The sequence below is a fragment of the Sphaerodactylus townsendi genome, linkage group LG15, assembly GCF_021028975.2.
Source record: "Sphaerodactylus townsendi isolate TG3544 linkage group LG15, MPM_Stown_v2.3, whole genome shotgun sequence".
NCBI lineage: Eukaryota > Metazoa > Chordata > Lepidosauria > Squamata > Sphaerodactylidae > Sphaerodactylus > Sphaerodactylus townsendi.
The window spans coordinates 17,834,165-17,860,867 of record NC_059439.1 but is presented as its reverse complement, the minus strand read 5'-3'; the positions used below and the strand labels follow the sequence as shown (position 1 = coordinate 17,860,867).

The 26,703-nt window shown below is 45.2% G+C and overlaps 1 long non-coding RNA gene across 1 annotated transcript in view; it reads left to right on the top strand.

Annotated features, from left to right (window-relative positions):
* Positions 1–26,703, top strand: part of LOC125445160 — a 44,909-nt gene extending 18,206 nt beyond the window's left edge. Inside the window, exon 3 of the long non-coding RNA XR_007246271.1 lies at positions 26,599–26,703. This is a non-coding gene — a long non-coding RNA (uncharacterized LOC125445160). The remainder of the gene's footprint in view (positions 1–26,598) is intronic.

Below are 26,703 nucleotides of genomic sequence, written 5' to 3'. Positions count from 1 at the left end.
TACAATTCTATCACGTGGAGTATAACTGCAAATGTGGAGATAGAAATGCAGAGGTTTGGGAATGGAGTTAATTACAGAGAGAGAACACTCGGAACGGTTTGGGATGGAAATTAAGTTCATCTGTTCGGGCACATGTCTTCGCCTGTCTCAGGGCTTTAAGATTGGGAATAATATATCCAGGTGCATTCCAATAGCACCTGTCAATTACATCGAATGGTATAACAATGATTTCAGCGTTCTGTGTGAAATGATGCCATGCACATAAGTAAACAAGGGTAGCTTCTTCCTTCCTCTGTTTTCAGAGGAAAGGAAACGGTTGCTGCTTTTCACCAGATTTTTTGGGAGAGGGTTGGGAGCTAAACCAGCATTGTGCTTCTGTCTGTTTTTTTATTGCACTTGTATGCATGTTTTATTTTACAGTTTAGTCTATCTACTTATCTGCTCCTGAGCTCAGTTCAAGATGCTGACTTTGTCCTTTACAAGAGGAAGAGTTGGATTTATATCCCCCCTTCCTCCCCTGTAAAGAGACTCAAAGGGGCTTACAACCTCCTTTCCCTTCCCCTCCAACAACCAACACCCTGTGGGTGGGGCTGAGAGAGCTCTGAAGAACTGGGACGAGCCCAAGGTCACCCAGCTGGCATGTGTTGGAGTGCACAAGCTAATCTGGTTCCCCAGATAAGCCTCCACAGCTCAAGTGGCAGAGTGGGAAATCAAATCCGGTTCTCGAGATGGAGTGCACCTGCTCTTAACTACTACGCCACACTGTCTCTACATGGCTGCCCTACCTGGCGGAGGATTGGGGTAGTTGAAGGACTGTCTTCTCCCATACGTTCCTGCCTGGGCATTAAGATCGCAGGAGGGAATCCTCCTGACTGTAAAGTCCACTAAATATACATTAAAATATTAAATATGTATTTCATTGCCCCATGCCGTAGGCTTAACAATAAAACTTATTCATAAAAATGTCAACAGACAATATACATTCATATCTAAAAACACATAGACTGTCACAAAATATATCACAAATAGCATTCTGAGATATTGTGTATATGATCTTTATAATTAAGTCTTTGTGGTTGTTTGTGGCGGAAAGATCTACCTGCCCCTAGGAGAACTAGGAGATGACCACAATAGGGGCTACAAACTGCCTGGAGGAAAAAAAACAACCCTGCCCCTTTAAGAGAGGCTCAATGTGTGGGATTGGGCAGCAATTTTTTTTAAAAAAATTCAAATTTACTTTAAGTCAATAGGTAAACAATATATTTTCCTTGCCTTTTGAACTGCGACTTCGGCTGCGGGTCGACAGTGGACCTGGCCAAATATAAATGTCTTAAAGTTGGTTTAACTTGCATTCGGCAAATATAGATGCACGTTTGTTAGTGGCTGATTCAGGCTGACCTTTCATGCACAGAAAGGCCAGAGGATGAAAGCCCGTGGGCAGATGGGAGGGCATCTAGATTCAGTGTATTTCAGCTTCCTTCCTTCCCACTGTGTGTGTGCAAATTGTCATCAAAGTGCAGCCAACGTATGGCAACCCAGTAGGGTTTTCAAGGCAAAAGACTAGCAGAGGTGGTTTGGCATTGCTTGGGTTTATATTGTGACCCTGGTGTTCCTTAGGGCAGGGGTGTCAAATTCACGGCCCTCCAGATGTTCATGAACTACAGTTCCCATCAGTCCCTCCCAATATGAGCATTGGCTATATTGGCAAGGGCTGATGGGAATTGTAGTTCATGAACATCTGGAGGGCCACGAATTTGACACCTGTGCCTTAGGGGATCTCCCATCCAGGTACTAACCAAGGCTGACCCTGCTTAACTTCTGAGATCTGATGAGATAAGTCCCTACCACCTCATAACAAAGCATATTTAGTACATGGCAAGAAATACTTCTGGTGGCTCAGAGGCGTAGCACTAATGGGGAATGGGGGGAGCGATGCCCCGGGATCACGGCGTGGCGGGGGTGTGGCTGGGATGTTCCGGCGGCGTGGTGTTCTGGGGCAGGGGTGAACGGCACTGTGGCGGGGCGCAGGGCACACGTGCGCCCTGGGCACAATTCCCCCTTGCTCTGCCTCTGTGGTGGCCGCTTTGGGGAGCGTGTTTGTATATGTCCATAGGGGATAGCCCAACCTTGTGGCAGAGTGTTGGACTTGATGACTTTCCAAACCTTTCAAGTTTTGTAAGTAGGAATTAAAGCAGGGCTGATACTGCATGATTTTGAGAGAATAAAGATAAGTAGAGAGAGGACTTTAAAATAAGCTGTACTTTCATCTACCAGGAAGTTAGACCAATTATTTGCTAATAAAATACAGCAATTAAGTGCATCCCTGTCCTCAGACTCAAACGTATGACCTTTGGCCAAGATGTAAACAGGTTGTGTGGCTTGGAAACAGTGTTTGCAGTATAGTCAGGTTCAACATACATATATGGAAAATTGCCCAGAAAACCCAACGTGGTGATGTTTAATGTCAGAATTGGGAAGCTACCCAAACAGAGATAATTTGCTAGAAAAAGTTTGCTTGAATATGGATTGTTGGCTTTCATCCTATGTTCATTCTTGCCTTTCTGAAAGATTAAATTGGTTTTGGCTTTTGTAACTGGAATCAACTGACTGTGTTTTTTTAATTATACATTTATTTTTCATTAATAACAAATAGAAACATATATACGAGATAATATAGAACAAGAATAAGAATACTAAGAACAGAGAACCAATCTGAACTTGATTGCAATTCTGGAAATTAAAAAAAACCAACATTGTATGTAAACGATATTCTGTAAAAACGTAAGACAGTCAGTGAGAAGATAATCATATATATTTAAAAAAAAAACATTACAATTACTATAATTACTATAATTACTTTCAAAATATCTCCTTATTTGATATAATTTTCCATTCTAATTTAAAATCTTCCCCCCAACCCCATTATTTCATTACTAAGCCTAAGCAAACTATTTGTTGTTTATTTAGATTTAACACAAGAACAATGTACCTTATATACTCACGTATAAGTCTACTTTTTCAGCACATTTTTTGTGCTGAAAAAAGCTCCTCTCGACTTATACGCGCGTGAACGGGTGGCGAGAGAAAAGAGGCTGGGAGCTGGTGGTATTTTTCTGCACCTGCCCCCTTCTATGTGTACACAAAGGCAGCTCCAGGTAAGCCTTGGGCTGTTGCTTCGCTGCACTACAGGTGGCCAGTAGCTTCATTCACAGTGAATATTCAGTGAATAGGTGTGAATATTAAATGATAAATTTATATGTTACAGAATTTTTGTTCAGGCCAGGAATCTCCATGAATGCTAGGGAGCCATACTCATTGAGAAATCCGCACCATTGGAGCCCATGGTGGCAGCAGATCCCCCCCCGCCCACACACAGGGTGCCGCTGCCAGCACCTTTCTTGGCCCCCACCCAGTGTTTTTGGAAAGCAGGCGGGACTTCTGTCCAGCTGAGCTTGCAGACCTGCAAAAAAGACTTGCTTTGGGGCAGCTGCCATCACCACACAAGCATCTTCGCTGTGTAACGATAAGCTATCCATGTTGAAGGAGAACCTGTAGGGACTTTTTAAAAGGGGGATCTTGTTGAGCATCTTCCCTATGAAACTCTGAAGAGATACTGTCTGTGAGAGTTATATATTCCACTTCAGAACTTTTAAAGTTATTGTTGATACCACACTGTTTTTCTTTGAAATAAATATTCAAAAACATTTTTATTGGTATCTATTTTTATTTTTGAAATTTACCAGTAGCTGCTGCATTTCCCACCCTAGTCTTATACTCGAGTCAATAAGTTTTCCCAGTTTTTTTGTGGTAAAATTAGGTGCCTCGACTTATAGGCGAGTATATACGGTACTTCTGCATTTGTTTTTTTTTTACCAGTAGCTGCTGCATTTCCCACCCTAGTCTTATACTCGAGTCAATATGTTTTCCCAGTTTTCTGTGGTAAAATTAGGTGCCTCGACTTATATTCGGGTCGACTTATAGGCGAGTATATACGGTACTTCTGCATTTGGTTTTTTTTCATTCACAAATAATAATTAAAATATATTTTCCATTTGTCATGGAATTCTTGATTAGATCTCTTATTCACGTTAACTCATTAGTTTGGCCATGATTGTGTATTCTCTTGATTTATATTCCCAGTTGTCTAAGCTGGGACATTCTTCATGGCATTCCTCGGAAGATGCATATCAGGAACTGAAGCCACCAGACCAGGGGCGTAATGCCCATTGGGCAAGGTGGGCAGCTGCCCAGGGCACCACCTTGTGGGGGGCATCAAAGTGCAGGGTTCGTTTTTTGGTATTTTTAGTGGATTTCCATTTTTGGCCTGCAGGGGGCGCAGTTTTTAGGCTAGCTGATATGTCTAAAAATGCACCCCCTGCATGCACCAATGTCCTGGTGCAAAAAAAAATTGTCCTTGGTGGAGTGGGCGCCAATGGGGGGCGGGGGGGCATCCAACTCAGGTTTTGCCCAAGGCTACAGTTTGCCTCGTTACGCCCCTGCACCAGACCACAGCCACAAAGCCCAAAAAACCCCACACCGGCCACCTGATTGATTTTTGCCCGTATATTGTCATGGAGGCTCACATTTCGTCCAGATCATGCCGAGATTGACAGGCAGTTAAGTCCCTGTAGATCTTTCTGCGGCCTTCGAGGCTGTGGATTGCGAGATTCAGAAAATGATGGGAATTCTGAAGTGAGACAGACAAACCAAGAGTCACCAGACAACTGTTGTTCATGTGAAACCTTCGTCTACTGAGTCATTCCACCAGTTTCAGGACCTGTTTTCTCCTGGCATGAGATCATTGGTCTGTCAAGGTGAGCATTGTCTACTCTGATGGTCAGCTGCTCTTCATGGTGTTTGGTGGAGGTGTTTCACAGTAGAAACAATCCCCAAAATGCCTCAGCTGGGAGCATTCCACAATGCTTTCCAGAGCCTTTTCGAAACAGAGCAATTTCAGCTCAGATGTCTATATCTCGCCTTATGTTTCCATATTAACGACTCAAGCGCGTGCAATGTATGCAACCCACATCAAACAAAAGATACATATATGGGTATATATATATTTAAAATCTAATTAACAAAAGTGCACACATATATTTTAAATCTAATTTTCCTAATGTATTTATACTCTTGGAAATGAGATGCCCAATTTACACAGTTGGTGAATTATTTATATTGCTTGTTGAAGAATTCCTGCAGCCTTTTGTGTTCTGTAGTTCTTAAATGTCCGTGGAGGCGAGCTACAACGTTTTGAAAGGAGAAGGCCCCCTAGAAGCCATGCTTGCCTTTACTGAAAATATGTGAAGGTTGGTTGTGTGGCAGCTCTACGGTCAGGCAGAGGCCATTTTGCACATAAGAGGTACTCTGTGTGGTTACGTGCCATGCTCCAGGACTGAACCCCGGTTCTGCTAAAAAAAATAAATCTGGGCCTAGACCCGTAATGAAGCCTTTTAAGACCTCTTGTCAGTTTATGTGTAGCAGAGGCACTGTGTGCTGGGTTTTTATTTGAATCGGTTTAATACCCATATTTAAAAGCTATCACCAAATACCGAGAAGTGCGAGATGGCAGTTTAACGGTTTCCATGGCAACGCCTCATTTCTGGCTGCTGCAGCTTGAGCGGAGAGCAAGCCCCTTTTCAAGAGTGGCAACCAGAATATGGCTGCTTTTGCCGCTGATGAGCCTTCCGGGGCCGACCAGCGCTTTGAGACACATTCTGGCAAAGAGAGGATCTTCCTTTGTCGTTCTTCCTTCCCGTTTCCACGTCCTTTTTATGGGATAAAGGCAAGGTGGATGTGTGGCATCATGACTCCCTACTGCCTTAAAAAATACGCTTGCCTGCTTCTTTTTTAAAAATTCAGCTGCTGGAAATGGACCCTGGCTGCAATTAAAAAACTGAAATGGGCAGCTGTGGCAGTTATAGGGCCTATCTTCTCCTGGCTTGTATAAATTTCTGGGAAATGAACACACAAAACGGCCTTTTACGGACCAGCCCTGCAATATATAGAGGGCAGGCTTAAATTTGGGGGGTTCTTATAAGAACAACAGTGCCTAAAAGCATGGGCTTATAAGAACATAAGAAAGAGCCTGCTGGATCAGACCAGAGTCCATCTAGTTCAGCATTCTGCTACTTGCAGTGGCCCACCAGGTGCCTTTGGGTGCTCACCTGCAGGATGTGAAAGCAATGGCCTGCTGCTGCTGCTGCTCCCAAGCACCTGGTCTGCTAAGGCATTTGCAATCTGAGATCAAGAAGGATCAAGATTGGTAGCCATAGATCGACTTCTCCTCCATAAATCTGTCCAAGCCCCTTTTACAGCTATCCAGGTTAGTGGCCATCACCACCTCCTGTGGCAGCATATTTCAAACATCAATCACACGTTGCATGAAGAAATGTTTCCTTTTATTAGCCCTAATTCTCTCCCCCCCCCCCCCCCCCCGCATTATAATGCCACAATACATCTGTTAGTCCTGAAGGAGCCATTGGACTGACTGCCGTCTTGCTGCAAAAAGAATTAGCACACCCACTTCTCCTAAATTTCCTCTCTTTTGGAATTAAGTACTATTTAGAGTGCAAGCCACAAAGGACCCCTGACTAGTTCGGGCAAGATCTTTACCCATTTGTGCTGCCATTGTGACTGAAAAAAGGTGTCGGGGGCTGAGCTACCAAGGTACATTCCATGTAGGGAAATGAAACAAGTTTCATATGGAGAATGGAATAGGCATAGCTGTATTGGGTATATGAGAAGCATCTTTTTAAATGAGCAAGTGTCTCTATTTCTGGCATTTTGATTCGAAGTTCAGTTCCCTGATTTCCCCATAAAGTGTGAAATTAGGCAAGAATAAGTGCCTTCTAGGTTCCATAATGCATTCTAAACCCTCTGCATTTGTATAATTGAAACGCAGGGCTTGGTTTTAAATGGGGCCTCATTCCTGGGGCCTGCTTTCAATTGCAGGGGGAAGTGCTAAATAATTTGAGGCCATCCTAAAGAAGAGCGCCCTTCTGAAAATATACAGAGCACAGTGTCTTTATGAGCAACGCCAGTCATCTTTTACCCATTTGAGATTTAAAAGGCAAAGTTTTCGGGCCAAAGGGTGGGGTTTCCAGGCAGGCTGGAAATTAGCTATTGTCCACACGGTACCCAAACTCTTCCCATTTGCAGGATTTAATTTGATCCAGAGCACAACATTGGAAACTGCTTTCAGGGCCAGGCCTCCGTGTGTCATGGCAGCAATGAAGTAATAGGGAGATCCAAACTAGGGACTTTTGTTTCCTAACCGTCCCTGCTCTTGATTGTGACCTGAAAAAGATGGGAGGACGGGAGGAGAGACACTGGAAAGAAAAGGGGGAAACAGGCCACAGTGGAGAGGGTGAAGAATTGGTAGAACTGCAGTGGGAATTCTTGAGAACGGGAATGGAAGATTTCAGAGGGAAGCCAGAGTTAGTTCTGGGTTTGTTTCCCAAGCTAAGAAAGTCTTAGAACGGACCTGCCCGAGAGAGTGCTGAGCCTGTGGAATTCTGCCACTAAACCAGAAGATTGGAAGTTTTGCAATTTCCACTCGGTTCTGTGCCTTTTATTTTATTTATTTATTTTATTTTATTAGGCTTTTATACCACCCCATCCCCGAAGGGCTCTGGGCGGTGTACAGCGTATTAAAATAACAATATAAAATAGTTAAACATTTAAAAGCAGCGATAAAAACTAGAAATTTAATTTATGCAGTAGATCTCGGTAAATAAATATTTAATTGGTGTCCAGTATTCCAGATTTAAAATTCCCTCTCCCCTGAGAAGGGAGGCATGGTGAGTCTCATTAGATGGTAGGTGGCCTGGGTGATAGGGCCACAAGGGGGGCACTGTTAGCGGCCGGTTCCTCCAAAGGCCCGGCAGAACAGCTCCGTCTTACAGGCCCTGCGGAACTCACCAAGGTCCCGCAGGGCCCAGACAGCTGGAGGAAGAGTGTTCCACCAGGCCGGGGCCAGGGCTGTAAAGGCCCTGGCCCGTGTGGAGGCCAGCCGCATCACTGAAAGGCCAGGGACCACTTTCCCTGCGTGCATCTTTTATGCCCACTGTATGAAACTCCATTGCTAGCCACATGCTAGCAGCCTGCTACGCGCCTTGTGTTAAGTGACAGGATGGGCAAGAATTGGCTTCCAAACAGACTTCCGCCATGGCACCCCTGTCCAGTAATCAAGGTGCAGTGACTAAGGTGCAGGCTCTTTGTCTGTGCACGAAGGAGGACTATTGCTTTCCCTTTAAAAAAGTGTTATGCACCTTTTTAAAATGCATGCTGTGTGGCCCAGCCTGAATGAAATTAATTAGGCCTCAACGCATGACTGTGACTCTGATGGTATCTGAAATCTGCTCTGAATGCTTACTGCAATACAGATGTGTTCATTTTGACTGTGAACCAGTCTATTGGCTGTCCTCTGGCCACACCCTCCCTGATGTGGTGTAATGGCGAGGAGCGGTGGACTCAGATCTGAAGCACCAAGTCTGATTTTCCACTGCTCCACGTGAGCGGTAGACTGTGCGAACTGGATTTGCTTCCCCGCTCCTACGCATGAAGCCTACTGGGTGACCTTAAACTAGTCGCAGGTTTTGAGAACTCTCTGAGCCCCACCTACCTCACAAGGTGCCTGTTGTGGGGAGAGGAAGGAAAAGGAACTTGTAAGCCACCTTGAGTCTCCTTACAGGACAGAAAGAGGGGGTATAAATCCTTTTCTTCTTCACTCATGTTCATCTGACAGTTGTTACTATGGGAGGTGGAGGTTGTCATGTGATCTTTCCTTCTCCATGAAAAGTTTCAAAACCTGGCTTTTGCAGGTTTTTTGGGCTGCGTGGCTGTGGTCTGGTAGTTTTTGCTCCTAATATTTCACCCACATCTAAGGTTGGCACCTTAGGGACCGTCTCTCCCCATATGTCCCTGCTCGACCTCTGTGATCTGCAGAGGCAAATTTGCTGGAGGTCCCCGGCCCCTCAGTTATGCAATTGGCCTCTACCTGGGCCAGGGCCTTTACAGCCCTGGCCCCTGCCTGGTGGAACGCTCTCTTTCCAGCTATCTGGACCCAATGGTACCTTGGACAGTTCCGCAGGGTCTGTAAAACGGAGTTGTTCCACCAGGCCTTTGGGGGTGGGGGGTGTTGATTGCCTCCCACACCACCTGCTGTTGTTGTTGAAAGGATACTTTTAAATAAAAATCTATCCCCCCTCCCCCCCAAAAAAACCTGTTTTCCCACTCCCCATGTATACCATCTTATTTGGGCCATTATCTGTTGTTCCTGGTCCTCTCCCAGGGGGTTAGAGTTTTTTGCCGGGTTACCATTCAGTGCTAGGCTTTTGCTGGTTTGTTGTTTGTATTTTAAATTAATTCTGTTCTAACTGTTATTTATGACTTTTAATGGTTTTATCCTGGACAACACCCAGAGCCCTTCGGGGGGATGGGCGGCATAGTGAATCAAATAGTAAATAAATAAATATTTAGATGCGGGGGGAAACGTTAGGAGCAAAAACTACCAGACCACGGCCACACGGCCCAAAAAGTCCACAACAGCCAGTTGATTCTGTCCACGAAAGCCTTTGATAGTTTCCTCCTCGTTAGAGTCTTTTACTAGGTTTGCTGGCATGATGTAGCGATTGGAATATCAGACCCAGGTTTGAATTTCGACTCCAGCATAGAAGAAGAAGAGGAAGAAGAGGAAGAAGAAGAAGAAGAGGAGTAGTAGTAGTAGTAGTAGTAGTAGTTTGGATTTATATCCCCCCTTTCTCTCCTGTAGGAGACTCAAAGGGGCTTACAATCTCCTTGCCCTTCCCCCCTCACAACAAACACCCTGTGAGGTAGGTGGGGCTGAGAGAGCTCAGAGAAGCTGTGACTAGCCCAGGGGTAGGGAACCTGCAGCTCTCCAGATGTTCAGGAACTACAATTCCCATCAGCCCCTACCAGCATGGCCAATTGGCCATGCTGACAGAGGCTGATGGGAATTGTAGTTCCTGAACATCTGGAGAGCTGCAGGTTCCCTACTCCTGGACTAGCCCAAGGTCACCCAGCTGGCGTGCGTGGGAGTGTACCGGCTAATCTGAATTCCCCAGATAAGCCTCCACAGCTCAGGCGGCAAAGCTGGGAATCAAACCCAGTTCCTCCAGATTAGATACACGCGCTCTTAACCTCCTACGCCACTGCTGCTTGGAAGCCAACTACAGTTGGTTGTTGCTGTTTTTTTAATGGGACGCCAACTGCGTCCATGAGGCTCGATATTTTTTTTCAAAGTTTCTAGGCCTCATGGGTCCAGAATAAAGCTTCCATTTTCTGATCAGGGCGAAAGGAAACTGGCAGGGAATTCATTGATGCGACGGAGATGTTTATTGTTTCCTACTTCCTTCGTTCTGACCTGTTGCTTCCTCTGCCTGGAATAGCTGCTTCTGTGGCGGTATAAATAGTTTCAGTGTTAAAGGACGATTTCCAGTTTTGTCAGTTGTGTTGTTTCTGCATTGATAGTGACGTTACAAGTGCAATTTGCCTTCATCTTTTTTTGTAAAGCCTCCGGCTTTTTTTTTAGACATGCTTCTTAGCTATGGGTCATCCTGTGTGGCATGTTGGTCTTAAAAGCACATGTGATTTCAGTCGGAGGGTGGCGGTGTTTATATCAGCCCGCAATTTTTCACATAGTTAAACCAAAAGCGGGTGAAAGGCACTTTAATTAGCACAGCCCGAGGCAGTAAATCTTATTTGTGTCTGTGTTTGCTGCTTTTGGTGGGCTTATGTATGTGTCTGACTTTGTGTGGGGCTGGACTGTAAAAAGGTTTTGTGTTTTGTTTGTTTGTTTTGCTTTTCTTTCGTTGCTAGAATGGAGCGCTAATGAATTTGAAAGTGCCTCTCTTTTAAAATGCTTACCATCTCACATAAACCACGATCACAGAGTAACAGAAATTCAAAGGTAGTTTTTGTGATGCGGGTGAAAACACCCAATGCTGTCTTGAAAATTCTTCTATTTGTGCCCTCGTATTGCTGTTTAACACTCCAGTGCCTACCAGAAGCGTACCTGGGGGAAATGGTGCCTGGGGCAATACCCAGCGTGGTGTAGTGGTTAAGAGCAGGTGCACTCTAATCTGGAGAACTGGGTTTGATTCCCTGCTCTGCCACTTGAGCTGTGGAGGCTTATCTGGCAAACCAGATTAGTTTCTGCACTCCTACATTCCTGCTGGGTGACCTTGGGCTAGTCACAGTTCTTTGGCACTCTCTCAGCTCCACCCACCTCACCAGGTGCCTGTTGGGGGGAGAGGAAGGAGATTGTATGAGTCTCCTTGCAAGAGAGAAAGGATATAAATCCAAACTCTTCTTCTTTACCCAAACAGACAATATTCAGGATAGATCCATCCTTTTTTCAGAAATTGCAAAGTTGTGCTATTCCTCACACTTGTTAACCACGGGTAATCCTGTTGCTTCCTCACTTCCTCGCTTGCAGCGCAACTCTGGGTAGACTTAAACCCTTCTAAGTCATTTGAAGTCAATGGGGTCACCTCTGGCTGAGCAGGCATTTCCCCAGTGGCCTTAGTGGCCAGTCTGCCCCTAAGGAGTTCCACCAGCAGCACAAGGCAGCAGCACAAGGGTGCCATCCGTTGTGGGCCTGTTTGCGGGAGGGGTATGCTGTAGGTGAAGCAAGCTCTATTTTAGTTCATTGTATTTTATTTTTTGTAGTTGTGATGCCTCTCACTGATGCCAGCCACAGGGGGGTGGGGTGGGGATTTTTAATGCGGTTTTAACGGACTCTATATACTGTTTTAACTATGTTTTTATTCTCATGTTAGCTTTGTATGTTTTAATGGGTTTCATCCCCATTTGTTAGCCGCCCTGAGACTTTGGTATAGGGCAGGGTATAAATTGCAGAAATAAATACATAAATAAGTGCACCCCAGTGTCATAGTCTGCTATTTGGAAGTCCCTGGCCTGCAATGTAAGTGAAGAAGCAATTGTGTTCTAATATTTGGTTTGCTGTGACTGAGACTGGTTAGCTGTGATGGAAGTAGGGTGGATGAACTAGTAGCTGTATACTTAATTATAATGCTGAACCGTTTGGGTCTCCCCTCAAACAAGCCAAGAAGAAAGCCAAATACCTCTTCATTTTTTTCTTGCTAGGTAAACTTTGAATAAAAATCTTCATTCCGACGACTGTCGGGCAGAATAATTTTTTAAAATTCTCTTTCTACTGAAGTTTTGTGTGAAGTTCTGCTCTCTGCCTCTATTGCGAGCTGTTAGGCTGCAGGTTGGTGGTTTTCTCTGGACCGCTGTCTGCTATTTGATCATCGAAGCCCCCCTAAATGCAAATACCGGTAGGTTGCCTGTGGTTAGCATTGTCCCAAGACAACAGTGTCCTGTGGCAACATCTAGACTTGAGGGATTTTTTTTTTTTGCATGAGGTAAGAAGCTACTTCAGCAGATGTGTAAAGTGGCCGTAGAAGATACTGACCTCTTCAATTTCTGCATATATTTAGTTCAACAGGGTTTTCAGAAGTGCATGCCCAGGATTGAGAAAAAGCCTTTCGGTCTCCCAGATAGTGCCCAGGGCCTTGGTGGTATTAACCGTCGGTTTAATACTGGGAATAGCTGCACTGTCAACTGATAGCAGTCACTAGATGGTGCTAGTTTGGTTGGCAGGTTACCAGGAAGGGGTCCTTGGAGACCATTTGCTGTCTTCTTTTTTCTCTCAGACGTCTGCATCATACATTTTACCCTTCTCTGAGGTTCCTGTTTCCTTAGCACATCTATTTATATACCTTGAGTACAGAAAAGAGGAGGAATGAATAGACGGATAGACAAAGACCGTAGCTAGCTGTGTTGGTCTACAGAAAAATTCCAAACAGAGGTAGTCTAACTGTTTTATTAGGAGTGACCAAAGTATCACCAAATAGTGTGATCCTTAGTTCTTTATCCTAGCAGCTCTTCATTGGCTTGATGTTTAGTGATTAAAGGCTGATTGTGCACAATGTGCTTGCTGTGTGATGGGGCCAAATGTCCGTTGCAGCAAGATTTCTTGTATGGACCGGTTTCCTTAAGCTGTTGTTACCCACATGGAATTGCAGTCTCTCAATAATGTGGGGAAAATTAACTCAAATCAGACTGCTTGTTACTATTGCAAGAGGCTGGGTAGGGAATCTTTAATACCAATGTATACAAAGATCAGCTCATGGAAGAAAATCCACAGAGGGGAATATTATCCCTACAGTCTGTATTATAGGGATAAGAGGTTCATAAGCACTTGATTCAGTGCAATAAACACACACACACACACACACACACACACACACACACACACACACACACACACACACGAGCTGCTAAGATGTAAAACATTGGAAAATAGGTTTGGAAAAGAAAGGAGTATGGAATATATATGGTTTTTCAGGTGACCAACTCAGAGGTGGGATCCAACCAGTTCTCACCACTTCTCTAGAAGTGGTTACTAATTTTTTCTGAGTGCAGAGAAGGGGTTACTAAAGCAACCTCCCTGCCCAATAGGGACTGGAGGTGCATGTGTGTGGCAACGCCACTGTTTGAATCCCACCACCATCGGAACCTGTTATTAAAAATTTTGGATCCCACCACTGGACCAACTCCAGGGAGGGAGTGCCTCCTTGTATGTAAAAAGAAATGCAAGGAGAGCCCTCTGCAAGCCCACTGCACAGAGAAGAGTCCCGCGGTAAGCGTTCCATGCATTATGGGCCAAAGTGAACTTTTATATCTCTCCCTTATTATTCTGTCTGTCATCTCACATGCACACAATGAAGATCATGGGCAGTCTGGATTCAGGGTGAACATAGCAATCCTGTGCAGATTTATTTCAGTTTGAGCCACTGACATCAACTTAAACAGGAGTAACTGTACATGGGTTCACACTGAAAAAGAAATGCTTTGTACAGATGTAATGTCAAGCCATTAGCTTTGCCTTAAAAAGGTGGTTTTATTCCCAGATTGAGTTCATGGAGGATAAATCCATTATTGGCTACTAGCCATGAAGGTTAAATGGAGCCTCCATGGTACAAGAGGAGGATGAAGAGTTTGGTTTTATACCTGCTTTTTTTCAACCATAAGCAGTTTCAAATCAGCTTATAAATGCCTTCCTTTGCTCTCCTTACAACAGACACCTTGTGATGTAGGTGGGGCTGAGAGAGTTCTGAGAGAACTGTGACTAGCCGAAGGTCCCTCAGCAAGCATCATGTGTAGGAATGGGGAAATAAACCTGGCTCACCAGATTAACTCTCACTGCTCAAGTGGAAGAGCAGGGAATTAAAACCAGTTCTCCAGTAAAAAGCAGTGTTCTGTTTCTGAGGTCCCATCCGCACATGCAGAATAATGCAGTTTCAATCCACTTTCAATGCACTTTGTAGCTGGATTTTGTTGTGCGGAATAGCAAAATCCACTTTCAGACAATTGTGAAAGTGGATTGAAACTGCATTATTCTGCATGTGCGGAAGGGGCCCAAGTTGTGGGAATAAGATTCGGCCTCTGTGGCTTGCTAATAGGCCTTCAGTAGGCGTATGTCTTTCCTTGCATGGCATTTTTATTTACCCTTTTGTCCAAAGAGTTCTGGGTAATATACAAGAATCTCTTCTGCATTTAATCCACACAGCAATCCTCTGAGATTGGTTGAATTTAAATGATTGAATGGGGGGATTGGCAGTGTATGTTTTTGCAGCGGTTTGGAAAAACCAAGTAAGCAAAATGTCCTTATGCTTGAAAGAATGTTTAAGATTATACTTTAAGGAGGAAACGAAAATCTCAACCACAGTCCTCTAAAGATGATATCCGGTTTGCATTTATTTTTCCGTCTGTTCCATCATTTTTGTTGTTGAATTTTATATATTGAGAAACATTTAATAACAGGCTATGGCTTGGGTCAGACATAACAGCAGACCATAATTGTTTGTCACTACATGAATGGGTCTGGGGGATTCTTGGGTTTACATAACCCCTCCTTCCCCATTTAATTGTGTAGCCAGATAAGTAGGTATTTCCTCACTTGTGGCAAACCATAATTTGCCCTTGTAGCCAATCAATAAATCATCTTTCACGTTTTCCTGCAAACCAGAATTCCAAACCATGGTTTATTGCATTTGGATTCCTGATTTCCAGGCAACTTGCAAACCGTAGTTTGCCACAGAAGTGGGAATCTTTATTTAGAATGGAAGAGAGGAGTGTAAATACACACACAACTACATCTGAATCATGTTAATAAGTAATTAATCAGAACTGGTGTTTTTTTTGTATTATGTATTCAATGGAGAAGAAAGCTTCATTGTCCTGTAGACAGAAAGATTACCGTCTGAACATTGGGGAAACATTACCGGTAACTGAGGCTCATTCCACACATTCAGAATGATGCACTTTCAAACTGCTTTCAGTGCTCTTTGAAGCTGTGCGGAATAGCAAAATCCACTTGCAAACAATTGTGAAAGTGGTTTGAAAACGCATTATTCTGCGTGCGCGGAAGGGGCAAGTTAAGAGGGACAGGCAGCTTAACAGCTTATGACACCCTTATCAAGTGACTTGACTACCTTTATGCTGAGCTTCTAATGAAGAAGATTGCTTTTTGGAAAACGTGGAATGATACTGCGGATCCCGTCTACGCTCAGATGGAGAGAAGAGAGAAGCTTTCTTTGTGGATGGCCTCCAAGATTTGTGCCTAATTGGAATTTTGTTATGGATAATTGAATTGTTTTGGTTTTATGGTCCAAGAAGAGGAGGAAGTTCATAAGACTGTACAAACGGATGAGTTAAGGGATAACATCCCCCAACTTCTCTATCCTTTATGGGAGTTTTTTGTATGTTTAATTGTATGTTATGCAGAGGTGGATTCCAGCAGGTTCTCACAGGTTCCCGAGAGTAGGTTACTAATTATTTGTGTGTGCTGAGAGGGGGTTACTAATTGGTGATTTTGCCACGTGATTTTTGCCTTAGTTATGCCCCTCCTCCGCTCCTCAGCAGTAGCGCGCAGAACTTGAAGCAGTCTAGCAGGAGGTGCACTGGCGTGCGTGGCAGCCTGTGCCTGCGTGCATTTGTTTCCCACCCAAGGACCGGCACAGCGGCTGTGTCCTTTCCACAGCCCCGCCCCTGCAATGCCTGGCCACGCCCCCATCAGGCCCCGCCCAGCCCCATTGGCGCTACGCCACAGTTTGAATCCCACCACCATGGGAACCTGTTACTAAAATTTTTGGATCCCATGAATAAGTATTTGTTGGGGGTTGGAATTAGGCATTAGAGTAAATAGTGGTAGTCAGTTAGGTATAGCTATAAGAGGGTGTTTGGAATCACACTAGCACAATAAACTAGCACAATAAACGGACTGTGCACTTTATATTGAGGCTTGTGTATTAATAGGATATATTCTTGTGCTTTGAATCATTCTATTGCCGCAACAGGTTTCACTTCAGAAAAGAAAAGGAGCCTGGATCCCATGTTTCACAAATGAATAAAAACTGGGCGCTCGTTCCATTGGAAGAGAAAAGTCTTCCTGGTCTCCTTCAAGTACTTTGGAAGGCCGTGTTTCTCTCTGTTTTCTGGCTCAGATGGGCAGCTCCCTGGAGAGTGACTGCCCCTCTGGGATGAAAACCAAGACCTCATACTGGGGAGGACAGCCATATGGGAGATCGCCTTTCCTTGTATTGTGAGCCTCCCCTTTGACGTGATCTGAAAGGCCAGTCATGCAAAGAAGGGGTGTGTGGATGAAAGAGCTCTTCTGGCCTCTCCTTCACTCATGCGTCCATAAATAACTTCTCTGACGTTAAGTCCAAGAGCACATGAGGAGGGTGTAGAGGGAGGGATAGAGTGGACAGAGATCCTATAAATATCCCGCGGCTATTTTAAAGTCTAGGTTTTAAATTAACAGGGCTGGTAAATACGGGGCTAGCTCTTGACCTGCCCAGAAATATCCAAGTGGCTGCACTGATATCCAGTGATGACCTATTGCTTTAGCATGTGGGATGCAGGGATTTGAAAACCAGCCCTTAGTAGGTTTCCATGTGTGCCTCGTTACCCAGGTTGGATTGACTACAAAGGGGAATACCTGGGGAAGGTGGAGAAAGTGGGCTTGGACTCGGCCATATCCATGTGAAGTTGTCGGTAAATCTCTCTGCCTTACTTCCCCATCTGGTTTTGCAGGCAGAGACCTGGGTTTTCCAGGACAATCTGAATTGGAAAATTTTCTGATTGCAATAAGTCAAATAATAGGAGCGAAAGAAGGCACTTACACCAGGGGCGGGATTCTAACCACCCTTCTAGGCCCCTCCGCTCGTCGGAGGCGGACCTACTGGTGATTCCTGGCCCCAAGGCGATCCGGCTGGCCTCTACAAGGGCCAGGGCATTCACGGCTCTGGCCCCTACCTGGTGGAACAGGCTTCCAGGTGAGATCAGGGCCCTGCGGGACTTACAAAGTTTCCACAGGGCCTATAAAACAGACCTGTTCCGCCAGGCGTTTGGCCAGCCGGGATGATGACAACTCCGCCATGAGAACATCTGGCCTCCCGTGGGTACATAAAGGGGGAAGGAGGGGTTGTTTAGTATTTTATAGTATAGTACAGCCATCTGTAGTTAGGATTTTATATATTATTTTATTGTAAATTATGTATTTGATGTTTTAAATTGTTTTAGGATTGATGGACACCGCCCTGAGCTTTTGGGGAGGGCGATATATAAATATAAATAATAAATAAATAAATAACAACCAATTTGTGCCTCCCCTCCCTGCCTCCCCCCGCCGCCCGCTTACCCGCTGCTGAGGAACTTCTTGAGGAGGTGAAGGGGGGCAATGGGGCCTTGCCGCTGCTGTTCTGAAAGCCCCCTTGCTCCCCTGGGAGAGGGGGCTCAGAAAATCCCCTAGCTCCCCCTCTCCAGGGAGAGGGAGCAACGAAGCTTTTAGCTTCTCAGAGCAGCTGGGCGGCCCTAACAACCGGTTCGCCGAACTCAACAAAAAATTAGGTACCAGTAGTATCAAACCTGTGCAAATGGGCTGAATCGCACCACTGATTTACACCATGGAGAAATCTGGACCATGTGCAAGTCAAGTGTCATGTTTCATATCCCATATTTAACCCATCTAGCATGATTGATTTGTAGCACAACAGCCCTGAAAACTATAGATAAACTATAGATGAAACTATAGATAAATATGTCATGTGGAAAAATTTTCCTGGGAAATTATTGTTCTCCCCCGTCGTTGCTTACAAGGTTGCCGTGAGTGTGAACATGATAAAAGCCATGGGGCTGGATTGCAAAGGTTGGGTTCCCCCAGGGACTCTGTTTTCTACTATGAAGAGCCTTCTGCTGGTAGAATTTGCCTGTTTTGTAGAGTGAGACTCCCGGTTCTTGAAGGTCCAACCTGTGGAACAGATATTTCATATTTTGTCCACGACCTGCCTATTGCCACCCCGTTGCATAATAGAGAAGAGAAGAAGTGTTTGGATTTCAACCCCACCTTTCCTCTCCTTTTTGTAGTCTGAAAGTGGCTTACAAACTCCTTTCATTTCCAGCGTGGTGTGGTTAAAGGCAGGTGGATTCTAAGCTGGAGAAACAGATTTGATTCCTCACTCAGGGGCAGAGGCTTATCTGGTGTTTCCACACTCCTACTTTCCTGCTAGGTGACCTTGAGCTAGTCACAGTTCTCTCAGAACTCTCTCAGACGTACATACCTCACAAGGTGTCTGTTGTGGGGAGAGGAAGGGAAAGGAGCTTGTAAGTCACATTGAGTCTTCTCTCCTGTTGTGGGGAGAGGAAGGGAAAGGTGGGATATGAATCCAAACTCCCCTTCCTCCTTCCTCCTCCTCCTCCTCTGCTTACAACAGACACCTTGTGAGGTAGGTGGGGCTGAGAGAGTTCTGAAAGAATTGTGACTGGCCCAAGGTCACCCAACAGGCTTCATGTTTAGGAGAAAGGAAACAAATTCCAGTTTCACCATTAGCGGGCTTTCCCCACTCTCACCTTTCTGGCTGCCGCTCTCACGCCCCTCAGCTGGGCCATTCCTGGCAGCTAGCTCTTGGGGTTCCCTATCTTGACTTACCTCGCTCCAGCTGCGCTCTGCGTGGGGTCTGCGCGGGGTCATCAAAAGGTGCCGTTTCTTCAGCGCCAGGAATGACGCGCGCTGAGGTGGTGCAAGAGCGGCAGTGTCGGGGCGGCTGCGTGGTTGCCGCCCTTGCAAGTGGGGAGCGCCGCTAGACCTTGCGCTACTTTCCCGGAGTAGCGCGCAGCAGAAGGTAAGTGGGGAAAGCCCCCAGATTAGGGTCAGCCACTCATATGGAGGAGTGCGGGATTTAATCCCGTTCTCCAGATTAGGATCCGTTGCTCTTAACCACTACACTATGATTGCTGTATAGCACATATAGCATACCCTGCTGCCTGCCCCCAGCTCCCTCTCTAGCAGTTCTTGAACACCCGGAAACTCATATAAGATTTCACTGAGTGTGGGCAGGATCCGTTTTTTGCATGTGTGAGGTGTTGCTTCTTCAGGAAAGGCCCACAACAACAAGGCAACGCCGTTAGCCGATGCGGCTAATATCCCACACTGGCTACCTACGTCTTACTGCAAGGACTTTGCTCATCCACTTCAAAACAGCTCTGTGTTTGTGTGGCATTTTGAACACTGCCGTCACACAGATAGCTCTGGACTGAGCGCAGCTGAGGTAATAATTACATAACAAGGAAGCTTCGGCAACTTACAAGTGGAGCATGATGCAACGGGCATTGCTGTTTCAGAACAAAGTGTAATCTTTGGCATCTGGGAGAAAAATGGTTTCCCTTAATGCACCACACTCTTTGATCTGTTTAGTTTGAGTTAGGCTTTTAAACCCAGAGGAGTCGGAGGGCCGTGTTTGCCAGCCGGCAGATGCTACAAGGGCCCTCGCCATAAATAATTTTTCGGCATGTATTTATCTCTGTATCTTCCCCCGATGCAATGAAAATATAAAAGAAATAGGGGTGGGGATGATGTGACTCTTCAGGTTGTTAACTGACAGGTGGGGCCTGAAGAGCTCTCAAAGGGACCCCGATAAAATGGCCGCCTGTCTTGCAGGTGTTCTTGTGGGGGCATGATAAAGAAGAGAGAGCTTTGCAGGCTGCTTGGAGCGTGCAAAGGCAGGATCAAGGTGTAGTGCGGACCATGAAGGGCTTGGTTCTATAAGTGATTGGGGATGCCAAAGGGCCTGATAGACCTTGTAGGATTTAAGCCATCCAAAGCCCGGCTTGCAAATCTCCAACTCTATTCCACGCTCAAGACTTCTGCACTTGTACGTTGAGAGCAGCGAGGTCTGAAGCCAGGTAAAGCTTAGATGAAAGCTATTTTCCAAAAGAGACCCTGGCAGATCAGCAGCTTAAACCTATTGTCTTAAACTCCAGGCCTTCAATCCCTGCCATATGATCATCCCTAGCTTGCTGGAACAGGGGTCATGGATATAAGATTAATTCTTTTTCCTAGGTTTCCCTTCCCACTGTAATCAAGATGGTGTTACAAAATGACTGGCAGCCCCCTTTTTCGCATCCTCTTCTCTCAACAGAGAGAATTTAGATTGGACAGTGTGTGTTTTTTTCCTAACAATTTAAATGCCATAGGAAACTGTTTCTCCCTAGACCAGTTGAGAGCCAGCGTGGTATAGTGGTTAAGAGCAGGTGGATTCTAATCTGGAGAACTGGGTTTGATTCCCCACTCCTCCACCTGAGTGGCGGAGGCTTATCTGGTGAACCACATGTGTTTCCGCACTCCTACATTCCTGCTGGGTGACCTTGGGCTAGTCACAGTTCTCTCAGAACTCTCTCAGCCCCACCAGCCTCACAACCTCCCTCTGTTGTGGGGAGAGGAAGGGAAAGGAGTTTGTAAGCCACCTGGAGTCTCCATATAGGAGAGAAAGGTGGGATATAAATCCAAACTTTTCTTCAAACTCTTGTTCTATCTGTATAGTAGTATATGGCTCGCATTTCACATCCCATGAGCATAACCATGGTCATGAACATTCATGTACAGATCAAATAAGTATTATAGCCAGTGAGTAGCGAACATTTAGGCCAGTGATTCCCAACCAGGGTTCCGTGGTACCTTGGGGTGCCATGAGCACGTCTCAGGGGTACCCTGACAATTCTACCACCTGCCCTCCCACACCAGAATCAAATGGATTTTGAAGGGGGGGGGGTTGGGGTTGGAAGCCTCATGGGCTCCCTTTAAACAACATTGAAAAAACGGCATTGTTTTATTTGCCTAAATTTGGTGTGGATTGGGAGGGTAGATTTAAAGGGAACTCTCCCTTTAAATCCCCCCAATCCATGCCAAATTTAGGCAAAGAAACAATGTGGCTATCAACGCTGCTTTCCCTCCCCTCCCCCTGCTTGCCACACCCCCCACCTACAGGCCAAAAATGGAAAAAACCCTAAAAAATGCAAAAAAAAATTCTAACGAACCTCAAGGGTACCCTGAGATATGAAGAGCGAGGTCAAGGGTACCGCGACTTCAAAAAGGTTGGGAAACACCGATTTATTTATTATTTATTTTATTTATTAGTTAGATTTTTATACCGCCCCATCCCCGAGGGGCTCCGGGCATTCCTAATGTCCAATCACCATAGGTTCAGTTCTACTTTAAACAATACCCTGCAAGTCTTTCAGGTGATACGAGTCCTACAGTGGGGTCCACATCTCAGAGAGGTATTTCTCTTCTCTTTTCAGACTCTGCAGCCTCCTTGTGATGGGGGACAATAACAATTCCACACTACCTTGCAGAGATTATTTACACTCCTGTTAGCGTCAGTTGAGCTTTCTTGTAAAACAGAAACAAATCCGAAACTTGAAGATGCAAGTAAAACCAAAGCTCATTTATAGGGGGAAAAAAAAGTATCGAACTGGTAGACTTTTAGGACAAGGCAGAACAGATGGGTAATTCTTCAAGAATCAAGCCCAGATTTTCAAATTACTTAATTTTGAACGTAATGGATTCTTTCGGCAGGTCTCGCACGAGGCTGCGGAGTCGATAGTTCCAGGATTGATGTCCGAAAGCAGTTCTGACTCGTGAATCTACCATTTATGTCTTAGAGCAAAAAAATAGCCAAAAGGCAAACTGAAGAATGTCCTTTTAATATTTTCAATTAAGAAATGACACTGCGGAGACGTTTGACAAGACTTGAAAATTATTATTTTATAATAAGATATCAAAGCGATCCCAGCAGAATAAGAGTGATTAATACGTTCGGAAGTTCGGCGATCCATCTTTTTAAAAAGTGGCATCGTCTTACGTGAATCTTATACGGTCTGTTATGAGATGTTTTATGGTTAGTATTGCAGCCTTTCCGGAGCTGAGATTGATAGAAATGGGACAGTCTGCATATAGATACTGTGGAAAATATTCGGCAGATGCTCCAGAAGACAAATATTAGAGACTTTCAGCCAATGGTACATATATATAATCAGACCGCTGACTGGTGGAGATCTTGTTCTTATGCCTCGGCGTGTGGCACTGGGTTTATTGGACAGCTCTACAAGCACAGAATATTGTAAACTGATTGAGATAGTACTGACTACCATTAAAAAGATTGGTTCTGGTGAGTTTTCTGGGCTGTGTGGCCGTGGTCTGGTGGATCTTGTTCCTAACAGCAGTTTGGTGTAGGAGGTTAAGAGCTCGTGTATCTAATCTGGAGGAACCGGGTTTGATTCCCAGCTCTGCCGCCTGAGCTGTGGAAGCTTATCTGGGGAATTCAGATTAGCCTGTACACTCCCACACACGCCAGCTGGGTGACCTTGGGCTAGTCACAGCTTCTCAGAGCTCTCTGAGCCCCACCTACCTCACAGGGTGTTTGTTGTGAGGGGGGAAGGGCAAGGAGATTGTAAGCCCCTTTTAGTTCCCTCCTCTGCAGGAGAGAAATGGGGATATAAATCCAAACTCCTCCTTCCTTTCCCTCCCTCCCTCCTCCCTCCTCCCTCCCTCCTCCCTCCCTCCCTCCTTCCTTCTCTTTCTTCTTCTTCTTTTTCTTCTTTTCTTCTTCTTCTTCTTCTTCTTCTTCTTCTTCTTCTTTCTTTCATTCTTTCATTCTTTCATTCTTTCATTCTTTTTCTTCTTTTCTTCTTCTTCTTCTTCTTCTTCTTCTTCTTCTTCTTCTTCTTCTTCTTCTTCTTCTTCTTCTTCTTCTTCTTCTTCTTACGTTTCACCTGCATCTGTGGCTGGCATCTTCAGAGGTGTATCACAGAGGGAAGACTTCCCACCAGAACCAGTTGAATCCCACCCACCAGAAAACCCACCAGAACCAGTGAATCCGGCCATGAAAGCCTTCGACAATATTAAAAATAGTTGATTGTTTTCAAATGAGGCATTCTAGTGAAGTTCTCCATTAAGTTCTCCTTTTAATTTACTCCCACGGACCTAGTATGGCAGTGTTTGATTCCCCACTCCTTCATCTGAGTGGCAGAGGCTTATCTGGTGAGCCAGATGTGTGTCGCACCCCCCTGTCTCCTTGGAGCGACGCCTCTGGGAGAGAGGAAGGAAAGGAGCTTGTAAGCCACCTTGAGTCTCCTTACAGGAGAGAAAGGTGGGGTATAAATCCAAACTTCTCCTCCTCCTCCTCTTCTTCTTCAGCTTTTAATTTTAATATGAAGTTTCTACTGCCTTGATCTTGCCCTCCTTGCGTTTTTCCGATTATCACCTCTTGGTTTTTTAAAAAAAACATTCTTTTTAAAAAGTCTAGGTAGGTTTTTTTTAGTTTACACTTCAGGGTATTGGAAGGGGAGTTACCCAAAGCCTCTGATTTGTACCTTGCCCCCTTGGCAGCCTTGTATGCCCCACCCCACCCCCCGATTAAGAGCTGTTAGATCAGACAAAGTCTGAATATATCCGCATATATGGAAAATAGGGAACATAAGAACATAAGAACATAAGAACTAGCCTGCTGGATCAGACCAGAGTCCATCTAGTCCAGCATTCTGCTACTCGCAGTGGCCCACCAGGTGCCTTTGGGAGCTCACATGCAGGAGGTGAAAACAATGGCCTTCTGCTGCTGCTGCTCCCGAGCACCTGGTCTGCTAAGGCATTTGCAATCTCAGATCAAAGAGGATCTAGATTGGTAGCCATAGATTGACTTCTCCATAAATCTGTCCAAGCCCTTTTTAAAGCTATCCAGGTTAGTGGCCATCACCACCTCCTGTGGCAGCATATTCCAAACACCAATCACACGTTGCGTGAAGAAGTGTTTCCTTTTATTAGTCCTAATTCTTCCCCCCAGCATTTTCAATGTATGCCCCCTGGTTCTAGTATTGTGAGAAAGGGAGAAAAATTTCTCTCTGTCAACTTCAGAAACGGCACTTTGTTCAAAATTAGATACCATTATTTAACTTTATGAAGGGAAAGATGTAAAATGTATTTGGATAAGTGTGGGGTTTTTTCCCTGCGGCATAATAGTTTCCACACACGCCCTCCTTCGTCTTTTGAAGGTGGTCTGCACTTGGGAAGGGCGGGTGACCTTGCAAGCCGTGTGGTTTCCTGAGCCAACGCTGACCTGGTTCTTATGATTAGAAGTTGGGCAGTAAAACTGATGTTCTGAATATCTGAAACTTGGTTATTACGTAGGTTTCAAAACCTCTAAACTCGGTTGTTGCGTAGATTGAGAAAAAAAAAACACCCTCTCATTTCCTCTGAAAGGCTAGAATTCCAAACAGGTTAGCAAGCCAAAGAAATGGATGAACCATCGGAATAACAGAAGGGAGGTTAAAGCAGTACAAGAAGTTCCCCTACATTTTGACAAATGTGCCTCCGAATCTGATACCTTGAGACAAAAAACCCAAACTGGAATCTGTCGTCAAAAAGAAGGTTAAAAAGATTGAACATTTTACTGTGATAGTTTCTGACACATGGAAAACTCGGTCCTCTTAATGCAATTGCGTTATTGTTTCTTTTGTTGCAGTCTGATTTTCTTATTGAAAATGAAGGCGGATTTACGCAATTAAAACAAATTAAAAGTGTTAGCAAGTGACCTTGCTGAGCAGGGAGCTGGAATGCAGGCGGAAATTTGAAATGGCTGCCCTCAGCTCAGTTGCCTGAGTCAAGGCCGACCAAAAAGATAATTTCTCCACTTTCTCGGGAGGGCCTACACCATGGATTCCCAAACTTTTTCAGGCTGCTGCCCCCTTGGATCCTGCCCCCCCCCCCCAAACACATACATTTTAACGCACACCTCTTTCTTTGTATTAGTTGTATCACAAATTTCAAACAACAGTGAGGAGAGTGCAGCTTTCCCTTTCTAAAAAAAAGATTGTGCGTTGCAAAGCAGTGGTGACAGGGCTGTTTGCCTCGGCTCCCCACCCTGCAGGGCTGCACAGCAAGGAGAGGGCTGCTGCAGTAAAAAAATCTTGCCTTTCAAAGCAGGGCCACGGGGCTCTTTGCCGTGGTTCCCCCACACTCGGGCTACACTCGGGCTACACTGCTGCTCCTTTTCCTTTAAAACTCACCTGTCACACGGCAAGGACGGAAGGACAAGACCTTTTTCCTGCCAGCTGGCCCAGGAATCCCTGTGCTGCCCCGCTACTGTGGGGAAGTCTTCTTCTTTGGAGGTTTTTAAAGAGAGGCTGGATGGCCATCTGTCAGGAGTGCTTTGATTATGTGTTCCTGCATGGCAGGGGGTTGGACTTGATGGCCCTTGGGGTCTCTTCCAACTCTACCATTCTATGCCCCACATTTTTCTGCCACCTCTCTACCACCTCCAAATTCCTCACTGCCCCCCTCCCCCCGGCAGGTGGCACTGCCCACTTTGTGAATCAGACTCGCGCCCCTCCAGATGCTATGGACTACAGTTCCCATCATCTCACACTGGCAGGGGATAATGGGAACTGTAGTCCATAACATCTGGAGGGTGCGAGTTTGACACCTATGCCAAATTCTATGATAATTTCTGTGCTGGGAACTTAATCCACACGCACATGTGGGTCTTGATTTGGATCAGAACCATGGCAAGCAAACCAGCTGGTTTTATGCGTTCTATCCAATCCCATTTTCGTGACCCGAAAAAGCCTTGGGGGCTCTGTTTGCCTCACTAGTGGCTCCAGTTGTACTGATGGGGGAGGGACACTCATGTTTCTTCAGTGGGACGAGTATACACTCCTGGGGCCTTTTTTCAGGTTGGGCCCCCACGTGCATGGGATTTACAATGTGTGATCATGCATGCCCCGGGGAATATGTTTAGTGTTGTTATGCCCTGTTGTAACGTTGTATTGGGGCATGTGCATTTCTTTTATCGATTTGTAAAGGCTTCAGTCAATGTTATTATTATCGTTTGGCATTGATCTTTCTACAGTCAATATTGCTAAAGTTGGGGTAAACTTTTAAAAAAATCTCATGCTTAGAATTCATACATACCAATTCATTTCGATGGTTCCATATTAGATCTCTGGGGAGAAAGCTGTTATGTAGCACTGAAATGATTGTTGCCACTTCTCTACACTGTTTCACATAAAGATGATAGTTCAGTCAGTTGAGGGCAGTGGTTGAGAAAAATTGCATGCTTCCGCATAGAATGTAGTCCCGCCCCGCCACATTAGAATGTAGTCCCACCGTCTTAGCTGGATTTAACTTGAGCTGACTCTTCCATTCCACCACAGCTACCAAACAACTGGCCAAAACATCTGGGGCATCATCTGGGTGACCATCCATCAGCAGATACAACTGGGTAACAGCACTGTACTGATGACATCCTAGTCCAAACC